The sequence below is a fragment of the Simochromis diagramma genome, unplaced genomic scaffold (assembly GCF_900408965.1).
Source record: "Simochromis diagramma unplaced genomic scaffold, fSimDia1.1 OVJJ01000296.1, whole genome shotgun sequence".
NCBI classification, from domain to species: domain Eukaryota; kingdom Metazoa; phylum Chordata; class Actinopteri; order Cichliformes; family Cichlidae; genus Simochromis; species Simochromis diagramma.
In genome coordinates this window covers 231,613-255,662 of record NW_024387004.1, presented here as the reverse complement: position 1 = coordinate 255,662, position 24,050 = coordinate 231,613, and the positions used below count along the sequence as shown (strand labels likewise).

At 46.5% G+C, this 24,050-nt stretch overlaps 1 protein-coding gene and 1 long non-coding RNA gene across 6 annotated transcripts in view; one reads left to right on the top strand and one right to left on the bottom strand.

The window, feature by feature from the left end:
• Positions 1-24,050, top strand: part of LOC120739221 (dystroglycan-like) — a 55,905-nt gene that overhangs the window by 4,864 nt on the left and 26,991 nt on the right. Inside the window, exon 1 of one of the 5 annotated variants that reach the window (XM_040040918.1) lies at positions 9,956-13,716. The exons of 2 other annotated variants lie outside the window; for them this stretch is intronic. The gene's annotated coding sequence lies outside the window, so the exon portion shown is untranslated. Of the gene's footprint in view, positions 1-9,955; positions 13,729-16,555; positions 21,784-24,050 lie in introns of those variants that run through there. 2 more of the 5 variants (XM_040040917.1, XM_040040919.1) reach the window with 2 other exon arrangements.
• LOC120739223 lies at positions 163-5,906 on the bottom strand. The gene is made up of 3 exons (XR_005697150.1): positions 5,794-5,906; positions 487-492; positions 163-176 (listed from the first exon to the last, which is right to left on the bottom strand). It is a non-coding gene; the product is annotated as an uncharacterized LOC120739223 (long non-coding RNA).

Genomic DNA, 24,050 nt, shown 5'->3' with positions numbered 1-24,050 from the left:
TTTCAGTCGCAGAGTGAGAAATCGGTGCTGTGTCAGTGACTGTAAAAGTTCACAGCCATTAGAGTTGACTTAACACTTTTGGATATTTCCGAACGCTCGCTTGGAGTCACATCAACACCCCAATCAACACCTGTCAGCTTTAAATAATCAGCACTGGAGTTGCTGGAGTTCAGAGGCTGGAAGTCATTTCAGGCCGCAGCGCATTTTATTTCCTGCTTGCAGGATTAATTGATCCTGATGCCACTAATACCATCAGAGAGGAGCTGCAGTGGGGCGATGGCGGCAGGAAAACTCGTTTGTCCTTCCACGGCGAGCTCATCTGTGCGGATGCTCGCTGACTAATGTCACACATGCTTGAAGTGAGGGCCGTGTTGACCCGGCAACAGGAAGAATCCTCCACCGTCCTAAATAAGGAGGACGCCCCCCTCAGGGGGAGGAGCTGCCCAAAGCTTGTGCTCATAGATCAGCGTAGGACTGCCTTCGCACTCTGCTCTCGCTTCGCCATGGCGCATTGCTACAGCAGAGATGCTGTAGATGCTTAAAGTCCTTCACTTGGGGCGGCCACCCCTCCTCCCACGCTACAACCACCACCTCGGGTTTGGAGGTGTTACCTCACATCGTAGTCAGGTCACACTTGGCTGGAAACCATACTGGTGAATTTTAAGTTCGATTACAGCGGAAATTCACAGTGACGGTCTTGTTTCTGTTACTGTAGTCGCTTCACTTAAGCCCTGCATCCCCCTCCACGATCCTGCCACAGCTCACATTCATTTCCTGCTTTTCTTATTTGCTTTCGGTCGATTTGCAGTTTAAGTTCAAAGACATTTACAAAAAACAGCTGAGATCTAAATACAGAGCAAAGTGTGGCGTGGAATCGATGAGCCTTATCTTTCAGACCTTTTCTTGTAAATGAGTGGCAGCGGCGCCGTCCACAGGTGAGTAAAATGTCCCCTGAAGCCTGTTTGTCACGTGCACGTGCGGCTCTGCGGATGCACGGTGGCAGCTTCTTGCAAATCTGACATCGGCTGCTGCTGCAGAGGGAGACGGAAAGCAGAGCCGGTCATAATGAGCGATGCTCGGCGCGGCGCTCGGGCCTGTAGCTGCTGATATGGATCCATTTTAGAGCTCAGCAGGGGGCAGACGTCGATCTTGTAGTGCCGCCTCGGCGCTCGTACCTGTGGAGCGCTGCTGTGGCTCATATTTGTTTGGATCAGCTGCCGACGTGCCTCATGAACATCAGAGGTCAGAATCAGCTCCTCGTTACTTCCTTCTGTTTGTCCGGTTGCCGTGGCAGCAGCAGATATCCCAGTCTCCCCCCCCCTCTCCGTGTGTGCTCACATGTCACACTTCTGATTTGGGAGGAGAGAAAACAGGGTGGCAGTTTAGTAATTAGTTCTGGAGCATTAACTGCTTATCAGTGGGCGCTTTTATTAGCCCCCCTGTTTTGGCTGGTTAGCCTTCTGGACATGGAGCCAAATGGCGCTCCAAGTTGTCCGGTCAACCATGGAGGAATTCCTCCGCCGTGCCAGACCCCTCGGTGCCGGGAGAGGACCTAATTGTGATTCGAAATCGGTGTCGACACAGCGGCCACACGCTGCTGCGTGATTTTCACCGCCGAGATGGAGTCTGATTAGCTGAAATGCTTCCAGCAGCGAGCAGATCGAGCGATAGGACCGGAGCCTGGGTGGTGCCGTTTGATTTGCTGGGCCAAGCATTTTGTAACCATCAGGTCGACCCGTCTGGGGTTGGGGCTGCTTTTTGTTTCACAGAGCAGAAGATGTTAGATGTGAAATAAAGTCTGAAACACGATAGATTTGCTGTTTTTCTGGGTCCAAACTGATGAAAAGTCTTAAAGGCTGGGAGGATAATCGTACACAAGCCCTCGGTGGCTTGGATGTCAACAGGAAACACCAACTTACATGAAATACCGGACAGTTTCACAGCGTGTTCATGTTGAGCAGATTTTAAATCCATAAAGAAAGAAGAGTGGGGGAGATGCGGACCTTTAGCCCACACAGGCCGAAGGTTAATGCTTCAATATTAACTGGACAGATGCTCATGGACTCAGAATTCATATGATATTGAATATTTGTGGGTCACCTCCTGTCTTCCCTCAGTGGTGACCCATCTAGAGTGTCCAATCCTTTCATAGGATGGATGGAATAATTTTATTTCCAACATAAGTGAAAAAACCCGAGAAAAGAAAAACTTAAAAACATTGAGTTTTCATGAAATACACAATGTTTAGCAGGAGTTTACACTTTTTCTGTTCCCACCCCCTTATTTTATATTCCAGTATTTACACATCAGTATTCAGAATATGACATTATACAGTCCACACATGTTTACTATATACAGGCTACACTCATATATGATACACTCATAAACTCAGCGCCCTGTGGTTAACACCCACTATGTGTAATGTTTGGGATGTAATCTGTGAAACGCTTTCATTGGAAACGTGAGAAGTTTAGCGTAGTTTGTGGTCTGTGTCCACTCGCCCTGATCGCAGAGGATCAGTCAGAGTTTAAGCTTCTCATTCAGGCTGGAAAACATCAGTGAAAACAGGGGATTGTAACCCAACCCAGTCATGGGCGGGACGCCACCTGGTGGATGTTTCCCCAGCACCGCTGTCCAACGATGAAAGTTCAGTTTAATAAAACCTGATTGTAAAAGCGTTTCTTCGTTTCTGCTCCTTCTTCTCTGCCGGTGATCTTCAGATTTTCTGTTTCTTGGAGCGACATCGGTCAGGTTTCCATTCTCAGGCTGCTGTTTCATGACGTGCAGTAGATCTTAGTGAGGTGCTGGAAACAGACTCGCATGTGTGGACATGTTGCTTCAGGAATTCAGCTTCAGCCATGGAGCTGGGGGGGCATAAAAGTGCCAAACAGACACAAATGTTTGAATGAACTCAGTTTTACTTTGTTGACGATGTCTGTGATAGCAACGCGCTGAAATAAAAAAAGATAAGCGCTTGTTTGCTTATCTCGTGTGTGGTGTTAAAAAAGAGACTGTTATCAGGCATGTGCTGCTGCTGCTTTGGAGACGATTTGCATGCTTTATTATTAAAAATTAATGAGTGTGGTGCAAGTGTGAAAGTGAAAGAGACTCGGGAACCAAAGAAATGACACATGAGGAGGAAAAGCAGCATTTTTCACATTTGTCTCCGGCGGTGGAAACACATTTCCTCTGATGGATTTATGCTTCTTCTGCTGCTCATTTTTTTTCTGCTGCACTCCCTCTCAGAGCATTTTTTTTTTTTTTTTTTGTATTAATATGAAAGCTGCACAAAATTAATATTTTGGACACAAAAGGAGATGGCCTGCTTTTAAAATGTCAGCTCTTTTCTTTTTTTAAACAAAGTTATCAGCAGAGAGCGGAAACAAACGTCCAGTCATTCGACGGTCGCACAATTTCTCTTTTTCTTTGGGGGGGGGGAATTTTTTTGATTTTAAAAACAACATCAGAGCGTCACGCCGAGCTCTGACTGTGACGTGTTGCTCTACACCGATCAGGGATTCATTGATCAAACAACCAGGAGAGTCATCCATAATGGAAACGATCATTAGCTCCATCCCCGAATAAAGATTTAGAAATGAGCTCCACCTCTGCGAGTTACAGCAGTAAGATGCTGATTACACACTGATGCATGATTAACGATGAGCTAATGACACAACGCGACTCTCAGCGCGACCATTTTCCTTCATTGAGGTCGCTGACTTCAATTAAATTTGTCTGATTACACCTCAAATTTTGGCTTTAGTTTAAAAGGTGTGTGTGTGTGTGTGTGTGTGTGTGTGTGTGTGTGTGTGTGTGTGTGTGCGCACGCACTTACATGTGTGTGTTGTTGACTCAGGCAGACAGCTCGGCCCTTCCACCTGGCCCGGAGCTTTTAAAGCATCAGCGACAGACAAATACAGCCGGCCGAGGAAATGAGACGTGAGAGAAGCTGACATGTTAAATCTAACAGTCAAACACCACCCGGCCGGCTTCACACCTGCCCCTCTGTGTCTGTGTGTGTGTGTGTGTGTGTGTGTGTGTGTGTGTGTGTGTTGTGCAGTTGGTTTCTGAATAGGTGACTTTACTGGCGTGAATTCAAATGTGTACACACTTGCATACATGCATGCACACACGCAGGAGTAAAGACTCCAGACTGCAGAGATGCATTCTTGCAGGAGGAGAAGGAAGACGCAGCGTTTAAACGTCTGTTTGCGTGTTCGGCGATCAGTTCTTCAGTTCCAGTGACGTTTGGATGAACACGTCAGTTAATTGGCTACAAACTCTCAGCAGAGAAAACTGAAAAAACATTTTTTCACTGTTCATGAGATCTGTTGCTGGTTGTGTTCTTAATAATCACTTCAGCATTATTGCTATTAGTGCGTTAGTGCTGCAGTTAATGGTTATTATGCTTAAGACTCAATTATTTCTCTCAGATAATCAGATTAAGCTCCCGGAGCCTGAGATCCTGATGATGGCTTCTTCTCTCTGATCAACAATCACAGTAAAGTCAGATTTATCCTTGGCAACAATACCGGAGTTAAAAACACTCAGAGAGAACAAAAGCTCTCTCAGCTCGGCTGCGCAAACAACAGCAGTGCAGGCTGCAGTCATTAGTGCGCATTAAACATCTTTAATATTCACAAATGAGGCTGATGTGAGGAAACCTGATGGCAGTTACCAGCATCAGCCACCAGCTTTTCTACTGATGGGTATCAAACACTGAGAAAAGATTATAATTAAAAGACAGGACGGTAAACTCACGCGGGCTGACTGCTCAGCCCGTCACAGGCATGATGGGTAATTCCTACTGTTTCCACAGATTGTATTAAACATCTGGACTGTGGTGTCAGTCTGCACCCCAACAGGTGTGTCCACACTGCTGTCGGCTCTCTGCGCCCCCTAAAAGCTTTAAAATATGCATCTGAACAATGAGAGGTACACGACGGTGCCACAGCCGGCCTGATGCCCTGCGATGTTAAAGCAGCACACAGTGTCATTTCTCTTAGCTGGTATACGAACTGGTCACCTGTGACGAGCTGTGGGTGGACACCAAAAGCAGAAGGTCGAAGTTAGAAGCATGAGCTTCCTCTGCAGGGCGTCTGGGCTCGGCCTCTGAGGTGAGGAGGCTCCTCCTCCACATCAAACAGATCCAGCTGTGGTGGGTCAGCAGGACCTCCCAGGTGGGTCGTTTCGGGGATGTCCAACTGGGACCCTAAGGGCAGACCCAGGACACGCCGGAGAAGATTATGGATCTGACCTGTGGATGGATTAACCAGGGAAGGCGAACCCTCGTCGCTCTTTAAGAATAGAAATGTTGCACATCGGCGTGCATCGCAGTTCCACCGTCACATGTGCGTGACACGGCGGCAGCCTGTGATGAATGACCAGGTGTTGGTCTGAAACCAGTGAATCAATGGCTTCAAAGTTCATCAGTAATATTTTTGGCTAAATTATCTTAACTTTATCAGGTTCGTCGATTTCTTTACAATCTGCTTTTGCGCGTCTCCGTCAGTGAACGCCGCCACCGCTGCAATAAAGCCTGATATTTCCTGGATTGTGTGATAAACATAAATTTGGCGACGACTGCAGAGACATTGAGTTTCAGATACATCCAGAAGCTTCCAGCTCTCTGTTAAAGGAGCGCTTCGCATTTCTGCAGCAGGAAGTAAACATGAAATGTGTCACGGCGGATGAATGCTCATCTCCGAGCCTATTTGCAGATTTGTGTAACGGATCAGGATGTCATGACTCACCCATTCATCCAGTTATTCGCCCTCCTTTTCATCCACCCACCCTCCCATCTATCCACACACTCATCCACCCATCAAGCCGTTTATTCTCTCCACCCATTCATCCGTCAATCTGTCTTTTATGACAGGCAGTCATTCAGGGGACGAGCGCTGCCGTCTGCCAGCTCGCTCTGATGATTCACGTCCTGGAGACGCCACGGTGGCGGTGCACGCGCTCGGCGTGTTTGTTGGCGGGCGGCGGGGATGGAGGAGGAATTTGGGAATGACAGTGGATGTAGTAATGGGATGAGCTGATTTATTAGGACTGCAGAAAGACACGGCAGAGGGTGAGACGGAGAGAGAAATGGGGTTAATAGAAAGCCGTGGCGTGAGAGCGGCAGAGAAAATGAGCACAGAGGTGGAGGATGGGTGGAGGTGGTGACAGCAGGAGGATGGGTGAGTCGAGGAAAATTACACGAGGGAGCAGATTATTGCCTTTGAGCATCCTTCCAGCGCTGCGGACCTCAGGAGGACGGTATTGTTGACGTCGCTGCCGCTTCAGAGCGTTGCACTCTGATTGGCCGATAGCCTTCAAGGGCAAACAGACTGCAGGTGGAGCTCACACCCAAACTCCCCGCTGTTCGCGATGTGGCGGCGGAGTCTTATCGACGCCTCACATCTCGCCGCCTGCCGACTTTCAGAGAAAGTTTAAAGCAGTTTATCAGATCTAAGAATCATCTGAAGACTTTTATTGGAGGCTGAAACCTTTGCTGGAGTTCAAACTCAAATATGTCTGTTTTCTGAGAAGATGCGGCCAGCGGCGGGATAAACCGGGGGTGACGTCTCGGTTTATTGGGTTCTCACATTTGTTGAGACTGGAATAAAGTTCAGGATGATGATGACGTCTGTCTGCTGCTGCTTGATCAGGTCAAAATTGAGGCACGGAGTCAGAGACGACGCAACCCGAAGACTTTTATTCATCTTGAATCAAAGTGAACCAAACAACACGTCGGAGCTTTTAGAAAGTTAGGAAACTGTAAAGGAAAGAGTTGCGCTGGATTTGTACACATCTAGCACAAAGGTGAGCTTCAGGACGATGATCTCTGCTGACGACAGGAAATGAGGGCGGTCCAGCTGCTTTAGCTGGTTTATTGGTTCTACTATCTTTGTTCGGTAAGGTTGAAGGGGGTTTATGAAACCTGTTCTCCATGATGTGATGTGATTTTTGGCATTAAATGGTGCCTTTACTGTCAATCTGCATCTTCTCAACTTGTTTTTAATTGCCTGGAGTCACGACCTTTGTTCAGGATGAGATGTTTCTCGTCGTCCTTTTGGTTTCCTCCAGTTCAGAGAATCGGAGACTGAGCCAGTCGTATTTGGGAAGGAGTGTCCCACTCTAGGTGATAACATTGCGTGGCCTTTTAAGTATGTGAAGTTATCGTGGCACTTATTAATCATTCAGAGTCTAAATACTCTGTTTGCTCAGAACACGGATGTCTCGACTGTCACATTTATTGGTCCATTGTTTATGCTTTACTGCTCACGTTAACGATGTCGTATATAAAAGGATTGCTCTGAATTTTAAGAGTTATCTGTACTTATGAATTCAAATTTCACCTGTTTCCTTCTACACACCTAAAAGAAGAAAGTTGACTGAAAGAGGTGGAGCTAAAACGCCTGCACTGACACTCAGTATAAACCAAAGAAGGATTATTTTGAATGGTGACTCATGCAAAGCTGCTCTAGGAGAGTCCAAGAATAAAAACGCGAAGCAGGAAATGAGCAGAACCGGGCCCATCCGGCTTCTGACACGTTTCTGCGTCAGGTTCAGACTCAATGTTTTTGTATCCTGGCGTCACCAGTGGTGGATACTCACAACCCAAAAAAGTCCCTCTCATACCATTCCAGGAATATTATCCTGGGATGGTATTCCTATACCGAGGTAAACGACAGCTGTTGCTGGGGGGATGGAGCCGGTAATGATAAAACTGGAGAGGAGAAACATGAGTGTGAGAGTCTGTTTAGACCTCAGGATAACGGTGATATTTAGCGTCACGTAAAGCAGCGAGTGTTGTACATCCAACAATCGGCTGTCTGTGTGGAGGGATTGCCGGCAGCAGACGTACTGCTGCATGCAGAGATAGCTGCTCGCTCCTGCCCCAATGACTCCCCCTCTCTCTCTCTGCCGGCTGAAGTGGGTCTCTTGAAGTGCAGTCCTGTACATCCCGATAGCACAGAGCAAACAATGGATGCATTGGCCGTGCTAGTGAGGGTGTTAGCATCTCAGAATAACAACGAGTCGAGAGAGGACGCTCCGGTTGAATTACTGCACTTCAGAGAAAATCCTCGCCGTCTCTTCCTGCTCTATGAACAAACACGGCGCAGCCGAGCAGCCCGTCTTTGTCTTTACTTTTAAATTAAAGAGGGCAAAACAGATGCTGATTAGTTTTCTTTCCACTTGGTAAAATTAGATCTGCTCCAAGTGCCAGAACTTTATTCATGCATACATATCTGCTAAGTATGGCAAGCAAAAAGCAGGGGTTCATACAAACAAGCAGAACGTTTAAAAGTCTGTGTGGTTTCTTTGAGGGGGGGTTTGCATGCTTCACTGTGCAGCCGTGAGGGTTGTGGAGCTCATCCTGAACGTTCAAACAGAATTCATATCATTCCAGCCGAGCTGTGCTGATTACAGGCCCGGCTCTGCAGAGGCTCAACACCTGGTTTGAGGTGAACTTAAATAGGAGCTCTGCCGTAAATCCACCTGATGTCTCAGGACTTAAACGCAGAGCAGATGACGGCAGAGCGCCTTCAAGTTTAGTTTTTCCTGAGATCTTAAAGCACTTTGAAGGTTCCAGAAATGTCTCAGGTGATTGCTGGTGTGTTTTTTGGAGGTTTTACTGTTATTTTTGTGCCTTCGCTGGTAATCATATATATTTAGCCATTATCTAAATGTTCATTTTCTGGATTTTGCATAAAACAAAGTCAAAAGGTTGGCGTAAAATCCTCGATACGTGCCCTGTGTGTGCAGAGGACTTAAAGAAAGCCGAGCTGCAAAGACTCCATATCTCAGATCCTCCAAACTGTCACACTATAAGTAACCGAACCCAAATTACACTCCAATAACTTTGCAGACGGCCCAAATTGCCGACTTTGAATGAAGCCAGCGTGAACGTTGTTGTTTTATGAAGCACTCTGCAGTTTTATGACTTGTTTTCTTCAAGCTGCAGGCAGCCGTCACCTACAGTTAAGAAACTCTTCGTGAAATTAGGTTTTCCCTTTTATTAAAAAGAGACGCATACAGCTCAGTTGGATTGGATTTAAAAAGGCTTCATTTTGTTGCTCACGTGGCAATCTGCAAACACGAACACCTGAAGTGAATACACGAGGGGGGGGGATCAAACAAAATGAAGACACAGATTTCAAACCCACCGACCGCACGTTTACTCTCATTTTAAAATTACTCATTTCCACCTCCGTCTTTTCTTCTTGGACTCTTCTAGAGCAACTTTGCATGATTCATAGTTCAACATAATCCTCCTTTATCCCGTCCTGGTCATTCAGCCAATCAGTTCATCCTCTGTCTGACCTTGTAAACATGCAAATATCCATCCTTGATGACATCATGCAGAGCCAATCGTAGAAAAAAAACTGCTAATCTGTCTGAAGGTGACGTCATTATTAGAAACTCTGGCTGTGTTTGAGCAGCAGGTATTTGACACGACCTCGTGTGTCTGAAATGTGAGAGTAGACCTCTGCATTTAGTCTGCCAGCAAACATGCCGAGCATCATTCACATCCTGAATTCTGCTCTGTAAAAACAAACTTTCTCTTATCATTCAAAGCTTAAAAAGAAAGAGCACCGCCCAAAAAATTAAGTCAAATGACTGCAAATTGCAGCTGGCTCCAGCTCGTATGTCTTTGAACTGAGGAAGTCATCGTTCGAGGGCCCAGCTGCTCGGCCGTCGCCGCTATGTTTGAGCTCGAACTCGAGCGAAGGTTCCAACCTGCGGTAAAGAATAGGTGAGCTTGAGCTCGGGGTCTTTAAAGGAGAAATAAGAGATTCTTCCTGATTCGAAAGACAGACGAGGATTCATAGTGTTAGTCGAACCTTTGGTCTCAAAGTCTGTCCTCGTGCACCTGGAGCATTTAAAGTCCTGTTGTGCCTCTGCAATGGGCGTGTGATCCTTCACTCGGTCATTACTTTTGGGCAGTGGGCAGAAATGACAGATCTGGTGAATCGGGCGGCCGGTGAGCTGCGATTGTTTTAATGTGGCCAAAAAAACTAACGGCATGGATTCTGGCACACATCTCGGTTCAGTCATTTCCTGCTGTTCTCCCTCAGGAAGCTCAGGACGTCACAGTAGATTAACCCAGTGTGTGACGGGAACCTCGCCCGGTAATGAATGTGAAAGCATTGATGTTGATAGACCTGCTCCCACGTTCTTCCTTTGGTACGCAGGAGATGCAGTGATTTAATTTCAAGACTCTGCAGCTCTTTGGAGTTTCTTGTTTTGACTCTTTCTTCGTGTGTTACTGTTATTCCATCTTCTCCACGTCAGTCTGGTGCTGCTACACGCAGGCCTTCAGCTGCTGCCATTACAAACTCTGCCTTCTCCTTTTTTCTGCCGAGCATCTAAATCTCCTGATGTTCAGGCTCGAGCCTTCAACCTTTCAGTCAGTGCCAGGCGCTGCCTTCTCCGCGTCCTTCCCTTTAATGTTATCAGTTTCTCCTGTTTGTGGGCGCTTATTACTTTTTCTTTTTTTGATAACACAAGTGCAACGTCACCTTCACAGAACCTTCTGCGGCACAGTGCTCTTAAATCAAAGCACGCCGAAAGTCTGCAGAGAAGATCACATTTTAATTGACTGATTAGCATCAAAGAGGCTTTTTTTCCACTTCACACAGAAGCTGCACAAAGGCCGAAGTTGTTGATGTGATCCAAAGACCAAAGTAGAGACAGGAGAGCAGAATAACCAAATTACCAACCTTGAATTGTCTCTTTTTAGTTTTTACCTGCACGTCCGAGTTTTGAGTCTTGAGCCTTTGTGTTGCAAGTCTCTCTTTCTTTTCCTCTTTAATATTCGGGCGTTTTCAGAGCTGAGCTGTGCTCTCACACCTCCTCTAACCTGTTAGCGACGTGCAGTCACTGATGTATCAGCGCCGATGGCGTGTTCTCGTCGGTAAAAAATAAGCCACGCTGTCGGCGACTCCGTGTTCTCTTACATGTTTTCATTTGCAACAGTTTAGAGGGATTTCAGGTTTGATTCCTCGTGACATTTACCTAAGTCCGTCCGCGGCGGAGCGTCCGTAACATCCGCCACTGAGAGGAAAAACAAAAATGGAGTGATAAATATCAGCTGGCTGTCTCGCTCCATTGGGCTGAGATAAATTTAGTAGACGGGGGGCATCTTTAACCTGGCGAAAAAATAAAAATCCACACCGTGGTGCCTTTAAAACCCTGCCAGCCAGTTGGAGGTCACATTGCTCGGGCTGTAAGGCTATCAGCCGTGGCCCGCTATTATCATAGAGATAAAGAATGGGGCCTCGAAGCTGAGACGTCTGCAGTGACCGTGGAGGCAGCGAGGGGAAGGGAGGTGGACGAAGATACCGTCTGGCTGCAGTGAATTATGTCCTTTGGGAAAAAAAAAAAAAAATTACCGGCTGGCAGAAATGTGAGTTAGCGGGCGAGCGAGCGGCGCTCTGGCCGTATCGCTGAGAGTACAACGAGCTGCACTCGCGAGTGACTCAGTAACACGCTGACAGGCTGATGGAGTGAGTTACTTGAAAGCTTCCAGCAGATTGAACAAATTAATAAATGTTATTGATCACCGACCTGCTACCTTTGATTGACAGAAAAGTCGATTTTTGATTGCTTTCTTGTTGTTTTTGGACTGAAACATTAAAACCACCTCCTTCATGTTGTCTAGAAACCGAACGAGCTCTAACCCGCTGGGCCGCAGAGGCAGGAGGGTTGGGTGGTTGGACAAATGTGCTTGCTATCTTTGTTTCCCAATAAATATTGTGAATAAGTTCCTCATTTGGTGGATGAACTCCAGCTCCACCATCTTGGACTGCTGCTGGGAGCGCTGGCGACTTCTCCTAGCAGAAACAAGTCTCCACCTGTTAGAGGTTCTGGCTCGATTTGGCAGAACCGGGACTAATGTTGTCCACTGCAGTCCAAGACGGTGGAGCTGGAGTTTGTCCTGCAGTTGGACGAGAGACTTGAAACAGCTGAATGGCACTGAGAGCACCGACCTGAACACAGTGAAGCATGATGGGAAGGATTGGTGCTAGCTGGCTTGCAGCTTGAAAAATAAGAAAAAGAGGATTATACATTCAAGTCAAATCAAATAGTTCTTGTAATAATTTTAGCTCTTCATTTCCACGAGCTTTGGTGGAGGCTCTGTTGGGTAAGCCATCTGCATGTTGGCTCTTCTCCATCACTCTGATCATTAACAGCTTATGTTATGTTTGCACATCGAGGGGCTGCAAGGCCACCTTCATATCAAAGCTTCTGTTACCAGTTTGACTTTTTTCTTTCCAGTTTATTCAGGTCTCCATGAATATTCAGTGAGATAACTCTCCAAATATGGGATAAAGTTGTTGTCGTCTTCTGTTGTTGTGTCGGCAGTTGCTGGTGTGATGCTGGGCGACTGAAACATTTGAGCGCAACTCTAATTTCTGATGGATCCTTTGGGTTGTTTGTGGCACGGATTGGTTAACCCATCCCGTGGTTGCATGAATAAATTGGTATTTGGAGATTTGGGGATCTTTGACCTACAGGTGGACGGTGACACAGGTGGTCTGCTAGCTTCGCCTGAACTGGACCTCTGGTCTGTGTTTGTGCTGTTGGAGCATTTTTGATGACATCATCTGACCAATAATATGGCTGCTGTGAGATCACTGTACTAACAGGATCTGAGCTCCAGTTTTGGTGAATAAAATTCATATTTTTGGATGTTACTGAGCAGGTATCTGTAACATGGTCCTGGTATTTATGTGTATCCCACAAAGGTACTGCAATGCAACAAGAGAACCGATGCTTTGTCCTTCACCTATCAGTGGCTGTTGGCAAAGAACTCTTTCCAAGTGACCTCCTTAACTCTGGCGTCAACTGTGTCTGCAAACAGGAGCTGCTAGCAGAAACTGTTATTGTTGCCAATTTAACATAATGTAACCACGCACAGACAAAGAAAAGGGGAGGAGTTAAGCTGCAGAAACATCATTCTGCCTCTGTGCATGCCCTAAGGCATTATGGGAAGTGCAGAAGAGTAATAATAGGAGTGTCAAAGATCTGTTGATATAAAGTGACACGCTCTGCTCGCTGGTCAAACGCAGATGTTTTCCCTGCGTTTGCAGGTCTGTGTGGTAATAAAAGCAGATTTTTAAATTGTCTCTCGGTGCAAAAACGTGCAGCTCGTTCTGTAAGTAACAATGCACGGCACGCTTGGCTAATAATACTTGTGTAAATAAAGAGAGAGGAGGGGAACAGCCTGGGGGTTTACATGAGCGTGTATGCAGCAGGCTGGCTGTCTGCGCTGCTGCCTGTGTATTTATAACTCGGCAGTGGAAGCCAGATAGGACAGGCACGGAGATGAGAATTGATGACCTGCATCAGCTGGGGATGGGAGGAGATTCCTATCACTGCAAACTCATCGCACACTGATGCAGGTAACCACACAAACATGCTGTGTGAGCGGAAACCGACGGCGTACACACAGGAAACGCGATGGCTGCTGCAGTAAGAAGGTCACTGCGGTGTGTGTGGAAACGAGAGCTGTATCGTCAGACGTGTACCTGCTCACAGCTGACCCAGATTAGGCCCGTTTTATATTTGTGGAGGAGGAAGGAGACGTGTTTGCAGTGCGGAGCTAAATGGAGCCTGTCAGAGGCGTGAAGCACCCGAGGGCTCGTCAGTTTGGGAGTCCACCGTGTACCTGACCCGTTTTAACTACCCCAGAAAGAAAGTAGAGCCTCGTACATCAAAGTATGTTTACAGGTAAATATGTTAATACCTCCTTTAGCTGGTCACCAGGTTTAACTAGCTGACAGCCACTGAACTTTCAAAATAAGAGCAAGAAGATCTTATTAATAATATTAATAATGATCACAAATTAATTTCTTTGACTTTCTCAAAGTAAACTTCAGTGCAATCACACGTTTTTTAATCATTTTGTTTGTTGCCTCCCATCGTTTCTCTGCAGATCCTGACCTTCAGCCGGAGGTTTCTTCCTGTTAAAAGGGAGTTTTTCCTTCCTACTGTCGCCAAAGTGCTGCTCATAGGGGGTCATATGATTGTTGGGTTTTTCTCTGTATGTATTATCGTAGGGTCTACCTTACAATATAAAGTGGTGGTGTTGTGATTTGAATTGAAAATAGATGTTAGATGACGTCAGCTGTTTAACGTCTGATCCGTAGAAACCAAAGAAAACGAGGTTGTTGTTGCTGACCTGCAGAGCTGTCGTCCCTCTGCAGTAAAAGCCTCGCCTCCGGGAGCCGTAGTGCGTCCAGTGAGTGCTTTTGTTTAGTCTGCGTGCAGCAGGAAAGTTTGTTTGTTATTACTTTAATGGTGCAATCTGTATGATTCCTCTGAAAAACAGATCGTTTGGCAAATTAGAGCAAATTAAGACCTGCTGCGTCGTGTGCTGTTTGCCTCTGTTTTCTTGTAGAAGAGCAGCCTGAGACGTTTACAGTCAGCCCTGGATGAATGACTCCCTCTAAAGGTTGCACTAAATTCATAATTCACAGCTCTTCTTAAATCAGTTTTCCTCAGACTTTTGGACGCATTAATCCGACGACTGTACGACAAATAACAGCTCTTTGTGGGAGTGCGAGTCGCACCGTTTCATCTGTGAGCGCGCGTTCCAGAACCTTCTCCTGTAACGTGATTCATCTCAGAAAAATAAAGTGACGCGATTATTCATCCGACTAAAATAGCTGAGTGGATTGTTTTTCTGAATGACGAGTGAAGGTCAGACAGCTGGTCCACCGTAGTGCAGCGGTATTTAAAGTCGGCTGTTCCTGGAGTTTGTTTAACAGTGAAGAAGAAGAAGGAGAGCTTCCACACGGCTTCCTTTAACCTCTGACTCACTTTAAAGCTAAAAATAGTCGCCGTTGGCTTGTTTACTCGTGCCAGAGCTGTTGAAGGGAAAGAAAGCCCAGCGCGTTTGGAGGGAGCTGGATGGCACCTGGGAGGGAAAGTTCATGGATTGAAGCACGCCCTCGGATTAAAGAGTGCAGATTAGCCAGGCTCTGTGTGTGTGTGTGTGTGGGGGTGTGTGTGTGTGTGTGTGTGTGTGTGGGCATATATAAAGTGTTGTGTTACCCAGCTGTCATTTTCAGTCAAGCTAGCAACAGTAGCCAGCTGTCTCTCACACACACAGAGCTGTCGGTGTATCTCAGCTCTTTGTTGGTGGTCTCAGCATGACAGGATCACACACACACACACACACACACACACACACACACACACACACACACACACACACACACACACACACACACACGAGCTCCTGAACATTCAGGTTTTATTTCCTGTTTTAGCTTTAATGAAGTTAAAATGATCCTCATCCTCTGATGTTCTCCGAGGATTTCTGGTCCGTCTGACCTGCATCAGATTTTGTTTTCCCCCTCGTGGATCAGTCGAGCTTCCTTCTCCATAGCTGTTATCACATGTTGCACTGCAGTCCTGAGTCTTTTCACAGTTAGGTTTTGCAGTCCAGATCCAGATTAGTTTGTACGTGTAAAAGCAGGGAGGCGAGCAGAAGCCCACAAACTGGAATGACCCCGCAGCTCTGATACAGCAGCAGTGAATCTCCATCCATCAGGCAGGAGGGCGAGATCTGCAGGAGTGATCCCGACTCTTCGATTTATTTGTCTGTAAAAGTCGTACGAACACGTAAAGCATTGAAATGCAGCTGCTGATTGTTGTTCACTCTGTCACTTCACATCTGAAACTGAAATTTGTGCCACTGCTGAACTTTGAGCCGTGAACACGGTCAGACGATCAGATGTTTGATGGACTTCACGCTGGACTGTGTTGCTAAAGCAACCCAGCTGAGCTCTGTCCAAACAGCTCCCTCACCTGAACCACATGCAGTGTTTCCTGCAGCGTGACGTGGACGGTTTCCCGAAAAATCCTAAATACGCAAGTTTATGTGTGAAAATGGCTCAAATCCACCTTTGGGCTGTTCATACGTCGAGTTAATTATTAGAAACTTTGTTGGTGTCAAATGTGAACATCCAGCAGGAGCAGGCATGACAGGAAATCAGGACAGCAGGATGGATCTGCTTCAGAATCGCAGCAGAAACAGGCCGAATGATAACAAGAGAGGAAACACAACTGCAGAGGTGTAATGGGAGTGAAATGTAATTACTCTTCCTCCTACACATTCTTTAACAATGATTATATTTCCCACTCTGCCCGTCTTTCTCACTGATTGTTAATTCTTTCATATTCCATTTTGCAGACATTGCACTGTTATAATTAGTTTACGGAGATGTGCAAAGCATTGCTGCATCTTCCCTTTATGAGCCGTTAGCCTCATCACACACACGCTCTCTCTCTCTCCGTCCAAAGCCTATGAGCTTTGTAAGCGGGCGAGCGAAAGCGCTGATGCTCCGGCGTTGCAAAAACACGACTCTAATCAAAGTGGACGTGTGTTTGGCTGCGTTCGCAAAAGAATTCCCAGGATTCTTCCCGCTGGGTTCCTTCTCAGTTATTTATTTATTTCCAGCTTCGCCTCAAATTAAATCCTCATTTTGACAAAGTTGAAGCACGCCGAGGCCTCGGAGGGATGGGCGACGGGCGGGGGGGCGGTGTCTGCATCATATGGACCCAGATTCTCAGAGCCCGGGAAGCCGGCGTGGTCCTTTCATCCGGGCGAAGGTCACGCTGAGGTTTCATTTCTGTTCTGATGAGACCAGAAGGCGGATGTTTTGACGATAGGCGGTGGATGCTCTTGTTTTCCATGACAGGATCATCCACCGCCTATCGTCAATGTAGGAGGATCTTGTTGTTGGAGATAATAAATGGCGCTCCGCACGCTGCAGGTTGCCCGCCCACGTAACTCCAGAGGTTCTCTGGGTGTGTTTGTGGAGACCTGGGAGGTCCGGAAAAGCGGCCCCTCCCTCGGCTGTGCTGTTTTTTTTGTACGACGTCCTTCATGACATGCACGTTGGCACGAATCTGTTGAAGCTGTAAATTCTGCTTCAGCCGCAGTTTCCACTACACCCACGAACGACACATCGATTTCATGTTACCGGCTCCAGTTTCTTTTACATATGCATGCACATCTGTGCAGACATCTGCGCCCTGCACACTGGATGCAGTGTGCTGGCTTCAGGTTGGATGGCGTTCGTGTCTGGCCCCGCCCGTCGCCCGCTGTTTTCTTGTCCTTCTGTCCTGTTGTTCCCGCTCGCTCTCAGAACTCTTGTTTTATGAGGCAGGTTCACATCTGCTTCCAACTGTCTGTCACACGTGGACATTCAGCGACTCGCATATCAAAGCCGGTGTGGCCGAGGAGCGGCCGGAAATTGCCGTGGGGAGTTGTTATTCCTGTCGGTTGGATTTGTGCTTGTTCTTCTCATTTCTCAGAATTCAGTGTTTTTAAAAATCCGTTTGTTTGCTTGTTGAAACGGCGCTCTGACTCCCACAGCTCCGCTCTGATCTCCTCTGTGTCATGACACAAACTTATTTATTTATTGTGGAATTAATACGTTTAATTCATTCGCAGCTCTCAGTGGAGCAGTTGGGGGATCTTTGGTAAAGCTGCTTTATCATGTATAATCATTTCTTAAGTACTTTTTAACCTCTAACATCTGTTTTCTTAAACTCTGCACACACAACTCATTTAACAACATTTAACAACAACAACAAAAAAATGAAATCATCATAAAAGATGTTTAAAGGAAACCAACTCTGTGGGATTAGAGCTGCAGACACTCGAATGTTTCTCATTTCTTTGTCTTCAGGCACATTAAACTGAATTTTGTGGGTGGTTTTTTACTGAACACTGAAGTCTGTACTCAGCGTTTTGGCTTCTTCTTTTACTCTAAGTGGGACTTCCATGTTTCAAAAAAAGACCCAAAACTACGGTGGCTCTGAGAGGTCAAATGGACTCAAACTTAAGAAAACACCAGCAATAAGAAAAACGCTGCAAAAGCACACAAAACACAACGGAAAAAGGAAAACAGAAATAGGAAAAAAATGACTTCCAAAAGCACAACCAAAATATGGTAATATTTAATAAATATGCAGGAACTGAATTGCGCTGGGAGTCACTTAAAATAAGTGGAGGATCTATCGGTTTTGTGATTTTAAAAAAAAAAAGAAACAAAAAAACCCAAACATGAGAGGTCAGTGTGTTAGCCTGACTGTTAGCCTAAAAATCTGCCATCAGTATCACATGAACCATGACATTAAAACACACTTACCAAGCATATTTTGGTTCCTGCAACTGCTCCGTCGTGTTATTGCCTCCCTAGAAACACTTACCTTGTGCTTTTGGGAATCTGTTTTTCCTGTTTCTGTTTTGTGGTGTTTTTCTTATTTCTGGTGTTTTTTTTTTTTAAGTTGCAGTCCATTTGGCCTCTCAGGGCCACCGTACAAAGCTCTCAGCTGAGACAGTAAACTCATCAGGAAAGTGTTGTTAAACTTGGAAAGTTCGGCTCTTTTTCTCATAGACTTTTATGCAATCACAGCTTTTTGCAAACAGCAGTGTCGCCCCCTGCTGGCCATTTGGAATAATGCAGGTCTATTTTAGCTTGCAGCATTGACCTTTGACATTCGGGTCATTCCATAGAAATCTGAACAATTTCCCCATCAGCTGATTGTTTCATACAGTAACTTTAATTTTTTTTAATGTAGCCATGCAAAGCTTCACCTTCATAGTTTTTTGTGTTATTTCTTTGCTTTAGCATTAAAGTATGAGGGATTTTAAAAACTTGTTGAGTTTAGGACCTGAATGGATTGATCAAGTCCAAAATATCATGCAAACGCAATCAATTATGACTACGGTACGTGATCGTTTTGATAGAGAGTTAAGCACATCTGTACCAGGATCTTCTCCTACAGAGCACCATTCATCTGTTCGTAAGTTGTTCACCACATGCTAATGAAGGTTTACCCACAATGCACTTTTGTGAAGTTTTCTCCAGTGAATTATGAGAAATGGATCAAAGATCCGGGGTACCCGGTGGGTTTCTGCTCCTGGGTGGAGCTTATTCAAACATCGACCGACCCCGCGATACAGACGCTCACCGCCGAGCACACGAGCAAAACTGTGCCGAGCAAACTCTGGTCTTTAGATTGTGACAATTTCACTGCGTAAAATTACAGTTTAGATCAAAGTGTTTGAAACTACTTAAAAAGTCACGAGGCTGTAAAAATGCTGGATAAATTAATACGTGTGAACTTTGACATACCGTGAATTAAATAAAGATGCTAATGTTATTGATACTCAGGTGATTCTGAGGGTTCAGGTGGCCTCTTGCTTTTCATGATTTGGACGTAGCTACGAGTCTCTGGTTCTGCAGCTGTGTTTTGTACACCCGTCATCCACCCCGACCACCTGCTGATGGACTTTTGAATGCAGTTTTTCAGACTTGCTGTGGAAGTTTGTTTTCTCACACTTTCTGTTGGTTTTGTGGGTTTGTTGGGAGAGTTTTCAGGCCGAGCTGGTCAGCGCTGGCACTGCACACAGACGCACTCCTCGCCGCCTTATGTTCTCGCAGATGGCCCATCGGCTCGCCTTTAGCAGCAGCTAATGGTGAAGCGGCCCGGAGGGTGGATTTGCATTTCTATTATTCTGTAGCTGGAGCTTCTTCCTCTTGTTCCAGTTGGAGCAAAGCTAATTACAAATGTAATTACGAGTGGGAACGTGGATTAATTTGAATGCTTTTTACAGCAGATTTTAGAGGAAGTGCAGATTGTTGAGTCACCGAGGTCCCCGTTTGGCTCTCGATGCTTCTGCTTTTGAAACTCATCCATAAGTCGCCAATAATGAGGCCTAAATTATCACAAAGACACACGCATCCCCCTCTCTTTCTCCCCCACGCTGTAACAGAACAATGTGGACTCCTTACATCCTCACACCGGAAGAATAAGCTGCCTCTGTTTACACGCTGCAGATCAGGCTGGATGAAAGAAGCGCTTAAATAGCTGAAATGTGCCTAATCTCCGTGCTAAATATCCAAATCTCATTGTAAAGGTAAACCACGCCGTAATCCCGAGTTTCGCTGGGCGCAAACATAACCTGTAGTCTCGTCCCGAGGGAGCTCGATCCGCCGCTCGGTTTGTTGTATCAGTGGAATGCAGAGGCGGGGGGCGTTGAATGGTGGGAATATTTGCGTCCCGCAATGGCGTCAGTGTCACCTGTCAGTCTGGGAGCTTCCTCAGGAAGGTGACCATTTTTAGAGGCTCTCCCTCTCGTTCTGTTTGTCACGCTGCTCTCGTCCTGTCTGTGCTAATAATAGAGGCATCAGCTGTGACTTTGGGGGATTGAAAGGTGACGGGAAGGAGGGAGGGAGGCAAATGGACATAGAATGAGGAAGAGACGGGAAGAATTTAAAGTGCCACTGAAGTGCTAATGTTTCACCGCAGCTAAGACGCCCGGCTCTCCGATTAGCTGCCACAGAGGGATGCCTTTCCTCTAATTGGCCCCTGTGTGGCGTTTCTGTGTGCTCATTGGTTGCTCCGAGGATTTCCAACGAAGAAATGTCCTCTCAGGTTCAGACAGGCGCTGCTCCACGTTAAGACTTCATGTTTGGAGGCGATTCAAAGTACGAGCCACCACAGAGGGAACAATAGTGGCTCTTATTTTCAGTTCTTCCTTTCATTTTTATTTGAATACTGCCGAACCCTCCCACCCAGCCATAACCTTAACATGCAATGACACTGCGATCATCCTGGCGCCGACACTGGTGGGAAAACAAACTCAAACACAATAGATGTCGTAAAATGTGCAAAACGGAAGCTTTGGGATTCCAATAAAGAAGACAGCCCTGTTGAGAAGCTGTTTGAGACCTCCGGCTGTTACCGTGGGCACGCCAAAGCAGGGCCGTTACCCGGAGACACAAACGGCATCAAGCAATCCACATAACATCCTCACCAAGTTCCCTCCACACCTCAAAGAACAGCTTCAAGTAAATCTGAAAGACTAAAATAGCACATCTGTGTGTGTAGCCGTGGTTACAGGAGCCACTGACTTTATTTTGAAAGCACTTTCCAAGATCCACGTTCCAAAGTGCTTCATCTGAGTTTCAAAATAAAACAATAAGCTGTGATAAAAGTTACAGGAAGTGAAGCTCCGGTGAAATCAGGACGGCTTTCTCGAGAAGTTTGATGTGAAAGAAGCGCCGGACTCGACCGACCTGGTTTCCAAAGGCAGATTGTCTGAGAACCTGCAGGCTCTGTTTGGAGCTAATAGGTCAGCTGTAGTAAGAGCAAGGCTTTAAATCTGAGTTGAGTTGTACAAATGGTGCTGGGTACTGAAAGTACTACCCCACCTCCTCTTAGAGATGAAAGCTTCTCCCTGATCTGGACCTTAAACGTCCAGTAATCAGTGACGAGGAGTTTTAAGGCAGCTCGGTTCAGTGACGCCCCTGTTTATCAGACAGAGCAGCACAGGAGCCATGTCTTCGTAAAGAGGTGATGACGTCAGATATTTTGTGGTTAGACTCAAGCTGTCTCTGCCCATGGGGGCAGCGTGAGGAAGAAGAGTGGGGAGGGACACCCACCTATTTATTAACGTCTGGCTCTCCAAGTTTAGACTTTACTGGCAGCTTTTCACATTTTGTTCTCAAACCGATGATGAATCATCTGCCAGACCTCTCAAACGTCCCACTCCCGCTCTGCTTTTAGTTCTGCATCCCACCCCTCACCAGTCCTCACCCTCTTACTCTGTTACCCCCCCCACGACTGTCACTGCCGCTCAGAAGAGCAGCAGCAAGTGTCCGGTTAGCCGTTTATTTATAATGGTGGGAGATGGAGCCAGGTCTGGATGCTTATTCTGGCCCCTGAGCAGCGGCGGGCCGGATGTCGGGCTATGTTTCGGTAAATGAGTGTTTGTTTTATTGCGGTTAGTTTAAAAACGACCAAAGAAGCAGAAAACTTGTGCTTTGATATTCTGATCATCGTCTCCGGACCTCCAGGTCGGCACGTTGGGTAAATATTACACCGAAAACCTCATCGACTGCAGGAAAAACCCAAAATGTTTCTGGATAAATGTCTGGGCTTTGGGCTTGTAGTGTCGGTTCCACGTTTGCTTTTTAAAAGTGGATTTACTTTGACATCCCTCTTAGAGATACGCCCGCGTTCCTCAGCAGCCGGCTGTCATTACGCTTGCATTAGTTTGGCTGGTTTTGCACAGTGTTGCCTCATTTCTTTACGTCCTGCAGCCGCTGTGGTTTTACAAGGAAATAAATTCAGCTTCAGGATTCTTTGTTCTGTTTTCAGGAAAATCAGCAGCTTACATAAAGACACAGAAAGGCTTTCGTGTTGAACTCTGATTTATGAAAGCACGCAGCAAGCGCTGGAGCGACGCCATCTCCGGTTCAGTCGGTCCGACCCCGATGAACCCTGGTTCAAGTTACATGGTTATTTGGAGTAAATAAAACAATTTGCCCAACATATAGATGATGTGGAGGGGAGGCTTCTCTTTGATGGTTTTGACCAATCAGGAAGCACCAGGTTCTCAGTCTGAATCCAGATTTAAACCCGAGATGCTGAAACCAAGAGCTGCCGTTTCCTTCCCTTCTCGGCTGTCTTTGCCCACCTTCCTGCCCACCTGTGCTACAACGCCGGGAGGTGGGTGGAGCATGTTTGGGGGGGCGGTGTTGTAGGTGTTGAGGTAATGGCAGCTTTCTGTCCTGCTCAGAGTCAAAGACTTCTCTCTGTGCCCTTCGTGTCTACGTGCCTCTCTTTCTGTGCGCTGACAGCTTCTCTTCATCCAGCTCGCCGGCGCTTTCACAGCGACGCTCCCCCGCCATCATCAGCCCCATTGTCATGCGATGAATAGAAAGGCTGTGTTTTTGATAGGTGAGTGAGCGCCAGGAGGGAAAAGAAGAAGAAGAAAAATGGCCTTGAAGGTTTTGGAGATGTGAGAAAAGGCGTGGCGTAGCTTAATGCTCTGGAGGGAGGACAGGAAGTGTTTGAGATGAAGAAAGGCGTGTGAGGACAAAATGTAAAACAAAAAACATCCTGAAACAGAGAAAAGCAGCGAAGGCAATCAGACGAAGAGAAACCGATGACAGATTGAACAGCACAGAAAAGCAATAAGGAGGAAGAAGAAGCGGGAGGGATGTTGCCTCTGGCGCTGCAGTTGAAGGGACCCTATGTGAAAGCGAGGGGGGGGGGGGTGTTTATCCACGGTGGCCATCTTGGACTACTTTCAAGAAGCCTCAGTAAAACTTTTAACGCTCCAGAAGTAATTCCAAGGAGCTTCAGTGGAAATGAAAACATTTAAAAGTAGAAAAAGCAACTCGACTTTGACAAAGGAAATGTCGAAATTCCAGTGATTTTTCCTTCTCTCGCTCCGGATGTTGACTCGTTGTAGAAAAGCTTGAGCAGCGGGGGGAACGACACCGTGGCGCTCCTGATTAAAAACAAAGTTTTGTCCAAAGGTGATGCACGCCGAGGGCAAGGCGGCGACAACAAAGGGTCCTTTGAGCTGGTTGAAAAGCTACCTGGGAGGCCGGGTGTTGTTGTTGCCGGGGAAGTCCTGCGGTGATTTCACTCTCTCCAGCGGGCATCTGCTACGGGGCAAAGTGGAGTCACGGCGGGGGGTCCCTCTTTCTCATTCTCGCCCTCTTTCTGTCTAATGAAAGCACTCGGGGGAAATCATTTGTGTTGTCACAAACACACACACACACACACTTGCTCAGGAGGGGATCCTCTCCGCCATGAAAGAGCTGTATGAATAACAACCTCTGAGTTCACCCTCCACGCTCACAATGGACACACACACACACCTACACACACACTCAGTCTGACCCTGCACACAATAGAGAAGGCATGCATTCATTAGCAATTCCAAGAAGGCTTTGACTGGTTTGGCATTGTTGGCTAATCCAAGGTCCCACCGTATATCACCTTCACCTCCCCCTCCTGGTTTATCCATCTCAGCCTCCTCTCCCTCCTTTCTCTCAGCGCTTTCATACTCCTGACTCGACTCGTTGGATAACTCGGCAATGAGTGATTCAAGTGTGTGTGTGTGTCTGTAAGAACTAATCAGATTACTCCCCAGCATTGATAATATTATTCCTCCTTACACCCTCCGTGCAGTCCATGATGGATTTCTATCAGCAATGAGATTTGCGTCG